Below are 5,012 nucleotides of genomic sequence, written 5' to 3'. Positions count from 1 at the left end.
GAGCTGAGCATGGAGCCAACACAGGGCTCGACCCCACAACCCCAAGACCATGACCCAAGTCAAAACCAAGAGCCACTCAACCGACTGAGCCACCCAGGCACCCCTTCACTCTCATCTTTTTTTTTTAATTTTTATTATGTTATGTTAATCACCATACATTACATCATTAGTTTTTGATGTAGTATTCCATGATTCATTGTTTGTGTATAACACCCAGTGCTCCATTCAATACATGCCCTCTTTAATACCCATCACCAGGCTAACCCATCCCCCCTCCTCCTTCCCCTCTAGAACCCTCAGTTTGTTTCTCAGAATCCATAGTCTCTCATGTTTCGTCTCCCCCTCCGATGTCCCCCCTTTCATTTTTCCCTTCCTACTATCTTCTTCTTTTTTTTAACATATATTATTTGCTTCAGACATACAGGTTAATACCTGATAGGACTTATTCCACTCTAGTAGCTCAGTGAATATATGGAAGAAGATTAAAGGCCCCTCAATTTATCAATTGTTCACATTCTTCTCCTTCTACCCTTGCCCCATCCTTCTAAAATGATAAAAAATATATTCCTACATTTTAAGACAAAATCACTTCAGCTTCCCTTTATATGCTTTTGTTTTGCTGGAACATACCCTGGGGAATCTGCTGACAACTCTTTCCTTTAAACAGTCTGTCCTTTGCTGTGATGACCAATTTAGGACACCTTTGGATTAACCATAAACAGTCTGTCCTAAAATTATACATGCCTTACATTCGAATTTCTGATTTGTTTGAATTGTTTCTTTTCATAAATGCTTTTAGCTCTTGCCTTTGCAACCAGGAATGGATGTATCTTTCTGAGAGAATGATCTTGCAATTTAGTATCAAAGGCACTAGTTACATCAACGTTTTATTTGACATTGTGATCTTGAAAAACATACCATCTTTGTGTCTTTGGCAAAAGGTAATTATAGATGATTTTATGGAATGTGCCTTTATCAATCTTTGATGCACTGAAATGAATCAAATTTCATATTATACTGTTGGCTATTTATTAGAGCAATAATCTGGGAATACCTTGCCTGGTACTCTTAGAATAGGACAGATCTCATATACCTTATTGTCTAAAGAATAATCTAGATAACAGGTAATCTGAAGTGCTCCGAAAGTTCCTCCATTTCATTCAAATGAATTTGAAAAGACATTTCCCTTAAAATGGCCTTCCATTCTGCATTTTACTACACTTGGATCTGTAAGCAGATAATTAGTGCAACCTTTTGCATCTCAATCAGAGCTTTTTAATGCCTGAATTGATTGTTGGATCTTCTGCAACATGCCTTTCTTGTGCACTTCTGCCCTTGCTGTCAAAACTGTGTTATGGATAGCATTTATACTTGTCCAACTCAGTAATGCTGCTACTTTAAGCAGCCATGCTCACCCTCTTTTTTTTAGATTTTTATTTATTTATTTGACAGAGAGAGACACAGCGAGAGAGGGAATACAAGCAAGGGGAGTAGGAGAGGGAGAAGCAGGCTTCCCATTGAGCAGGGAGCCCGTTGCGGGGGCTCGATCCCAGGACCCTGGGATCATGACCTGAGCTGAAGGCAGATGCTTAACCAACTGAGCCACCCAGGCACTCCCATGCTCACCCTCTTTAAAAAGATACCAATGAGTTATGCTGATGGCAAACAACAACAACAACAACAACAACATATTACTACACAGCTCAGTATATTCCCTATGCTGTCCATTAATTCTATTTTTATATATGTCTGGTTTCTCAAACAAAAAAATACAATCATAACAATTAATTTCATTCTTCTGTCATTTTGCATGAAAATGAATGGGTAATTAGGCATGGAATAGTGGACAACACTTGGTAGATTACTAAGACATTTGGGTTTTAATCCTGTCTCTGATACTAAACAACATGTGGCCCTGGATAAGTCTTTTCCATCCTCTAATCCTTGTTTTCCTCACTTCAGACTATAGAGTAGTTTATTAAGAGGCATGGGCTATGAATCCATTCTCCATGGACTAAAATCCTGGCTCTGCGATTCACCACATGTGTGGCTATGGATAAGATATTTAATTTATGAGTGCCACAGTGGAGATAATAGTCTTAACCTTACAGGGTTGCTGGGAAGAGTAAGTGAGTTTAAAGCAAAGAAATTTGAACACTGGCATTTATATAATGTTCACCGCATATTAAATATGCTAATGTAAAGAATAAGGTTATTGGACCAGATAAGATTTATAAAGTCTTCCAGTTCTACAATTCTGTGTCTGTGACTGTGTATTGTAAACTCCTTAAGAACAGTGCCTATGTGAAATTATTCTCCCAGAGTATTTATTAAGCCCAATATTTGCCACATAGGTGCATGCTCAAAAATGCTTGATGAATTAAATGAAACAAAGTAATAGAAAAACCTATATTCAAGCAAAAAGACAACTCTTTGTTATCTACTACTGGCAGGTAATTTTCACTGATTGGTATTTCAAAAAATACATAGAAGTTTTAAAAAGTTTCTAGAAGCATCACTGCCAATTAAGATGAACTGTTTTAGTTTGTTGACAAGATGGAAACTGATATTCTGTCATAAGCAGAAGTTAGATTGCCTGAGAAGCAGGGCATTTTTAAAATCTAGTGATAAGTACATCCCCTAACCTATTTAGACAGTTCAAGACTGAAAGCAAAGGAAATTTAGAAAACAATATACAATGTCAATAGATGGTAAGTCTGACATTTAAAACTTACTTTATCATTCACACCTTCCTCCTATAGATATGAAATTCTTTTGTGTTCTCTTAAAAATTTCAACAATAGTCAAATTATAGAAAGAGCCCAAATGTCCATCAACTGATGAATAGATAAGGAAGTTGTGGTACACACACACACACACACACATACACACACACATATACTGGAACATTACTCAGCCCTAAAATATAAGGGAATCTTGCCATCTGCAACAATGTGGATGGAGCTAAAGTGTATTAAGCTAAGCAAAATAAGTCAGAGAAAGATGAATATCATGATTTCGCTCATATGTGGAATTTAAGAAATGAAACAGATGAACATAGGGGAAAAAAAGAGAGAGGAAGGCAAACCATAAAAGAGACTCTTAACTATAGAGAACAAATTGAAGGTTGCTAGAGAGGAGGTGGGTGGGGGGATGAGCTAAATGGGTGATGGGTACTAAAGAGGACACTTGTGATGAGCACTGGGTGCTGTATGTAAGTGATGAATCACTAAATTCTACTCCTAAAACTAATATTACACTATGTGTTAACTAACTGGAATTTAAATAAAAATTGAAACAAAAAATTTGAAGCCTCTGTTCTTATAAGTAACTAACTGAAGCTGGATGTTATGCAAAAAGAGAGTGAAAAGAAAGAAGTTGATAAGATGAAGATGGTTTTAAAAAGTTGAATATCAAGGCTTCCTCTCTCTGTACTCCCATCATAACTAATATATATCTCTCATGGTAATTACCACATACATTAAAATGCCTTATATATGTGACTTCCTCTTGAAAAGACTGTTTTTTGGAACAAGGACTCTGTGTCCTTACTGATCTTTGTATCCTCAGTGTTTATTTCATTTCCTGATATATAGTAGGTGCTCAATAAATGTCTGTGAAATAATTAAACAGATAAATGGAAGGAAAAATGAATAAACTCACTATATCTTTTGTGTCTCTGAGAGTTAAGACATCCCAACTAAAAGTTTCTTTTCAAATGTTTGTTCTATTGTTTCCTACTGAACAATTATTTAAATATAATCAGAAAGAGAATGGATGAGTACTTGGTGAGGGTTCTCAGGACTGGAAAAGTAATTTTGATGACAGGCTGAAGCTACCAAAGTGGCAGAATTGGATGTTGAGACACAAATGCATGTGCATCCAGGTCAAGAACGGTCTGCTGATGACTTCTTTCTGCTGCTTCCTTGGTGAAATCTACTGAAATAATTGATATTCTTGAATTTTAACAGTTTTTGTCTAAAGATCTCTATCTGGCTACTCTTGCAGTTCTAGGACTCACAGACTTCTGTGGGAAACAGAAGGTAGAATTAATACAAGATTTCAAAATTAGCATTTTTAGAGCAAGTGGGTTGGTACATATAGGACATTAGACTTAAGGTGGTACACACATATTCCTAGTACAGTAGCTCTTAGGAAAATTGGCAATTCTGCTATTTTCCTCCCTTTCCCTCATTTTCTACATGTCCATCTTTGAATAACAAATAAACTGTATTTTTTCTGGATAAGAATCTAGGTGTTAGATTTACTTATGGTCCTGTACAAGGTGGGCTTTGATGATGGACTGATTTTAAACAAGGATGTTTAAAGTACAGCATTTCTGAATGTGACTATTCAGGATGTGAGCATTCAGTGATAAAAGAAGCTATTTAATTCAACACCCTCATTTTAAGAATCTGGAAACTGAAGACTAGAGAAAAAAATTGACTTGATTGACTTGCCAAAGATCATGTGAATGTTTGGTCAGTGTTGGGACTAGCACCCAGCACCCTACTGTTCATTCAACTAGAGGGAACTTCCCTCAGAATAAAAGGGCAAAGGTTATCCATATAAAACAAAGTCCTCCTAAAAGGAAACATAGTGGAAATGTTTTGTAAAGGGTGCATTTCAAACAATCTGGTAAAATTTATAGCTAACCTATTTGTAGAAAGTAGCTAAAGGCACTGTGGACCTATGCTTTCTAAACTTTGACAAGCCAGGTTATGGTATTTCTTGCCATCTGACCACCCTCCTTCCCCTAAGTCATAGCCCTGTCCCTGTAGAGCAATTTAGTAATAGAAATCTCTAGAGAAGGGCAGTGACAGACAAGTTGCAGAAGACACATTTAGCGGGAACAGTAAATACAAAGCTGTGGTCCTGATCATTTTGCCTCTGGTCATCAATAAATGGACTGTATGATGTATTACTAGCTTCTATGTGCTATCATCACAATCCATATCTATCTTTCTTTCTTTCTTTCTTTCTTTCTTTCTTTCTTTCTTTCTTTCTTTCTT

The 5,012-nt window shown here is 36.5% G+C and overlaps 1 non-coding gene across 1 annotated transcript; it reads left to right on the top strand.

Moving 5' to 3' along the window:
* Positions 1-675: 675 nt before the first annotated feature.
* LOC118013805 lies at positions 676-747 on the top strand. The gene has a single exon (XR_004680117.1). It is a non-coding gene; the product is annotated as a small nucleolar RNA SNORD58 (small nucleolar RNA).
* The last annotated feature ends 4,265 nt before the right edge of the window (positions 748-5,012 follow it).

The sequence above is a fragment of the Mirounga leonina genome, unplaced genomic scaffold (genome assembly GCF_011800145.1).
Source record: "Mirounga leonina isolate KUSES-001 unplaced genomic scaffold, KU_Mleo_1.0 Mir_101664, whole genome shotgun sequence".
NCBI classification, from domain to species: domain Eukaryota; kingdom Metazoa; phylum Chordata; class Mammalia; order Carnivora; family Phocidae; genus Mirounga; species Mirounga leonina.
This window is presented reverse-complemented; position numbering and strand designations above follow the sequence as displayed.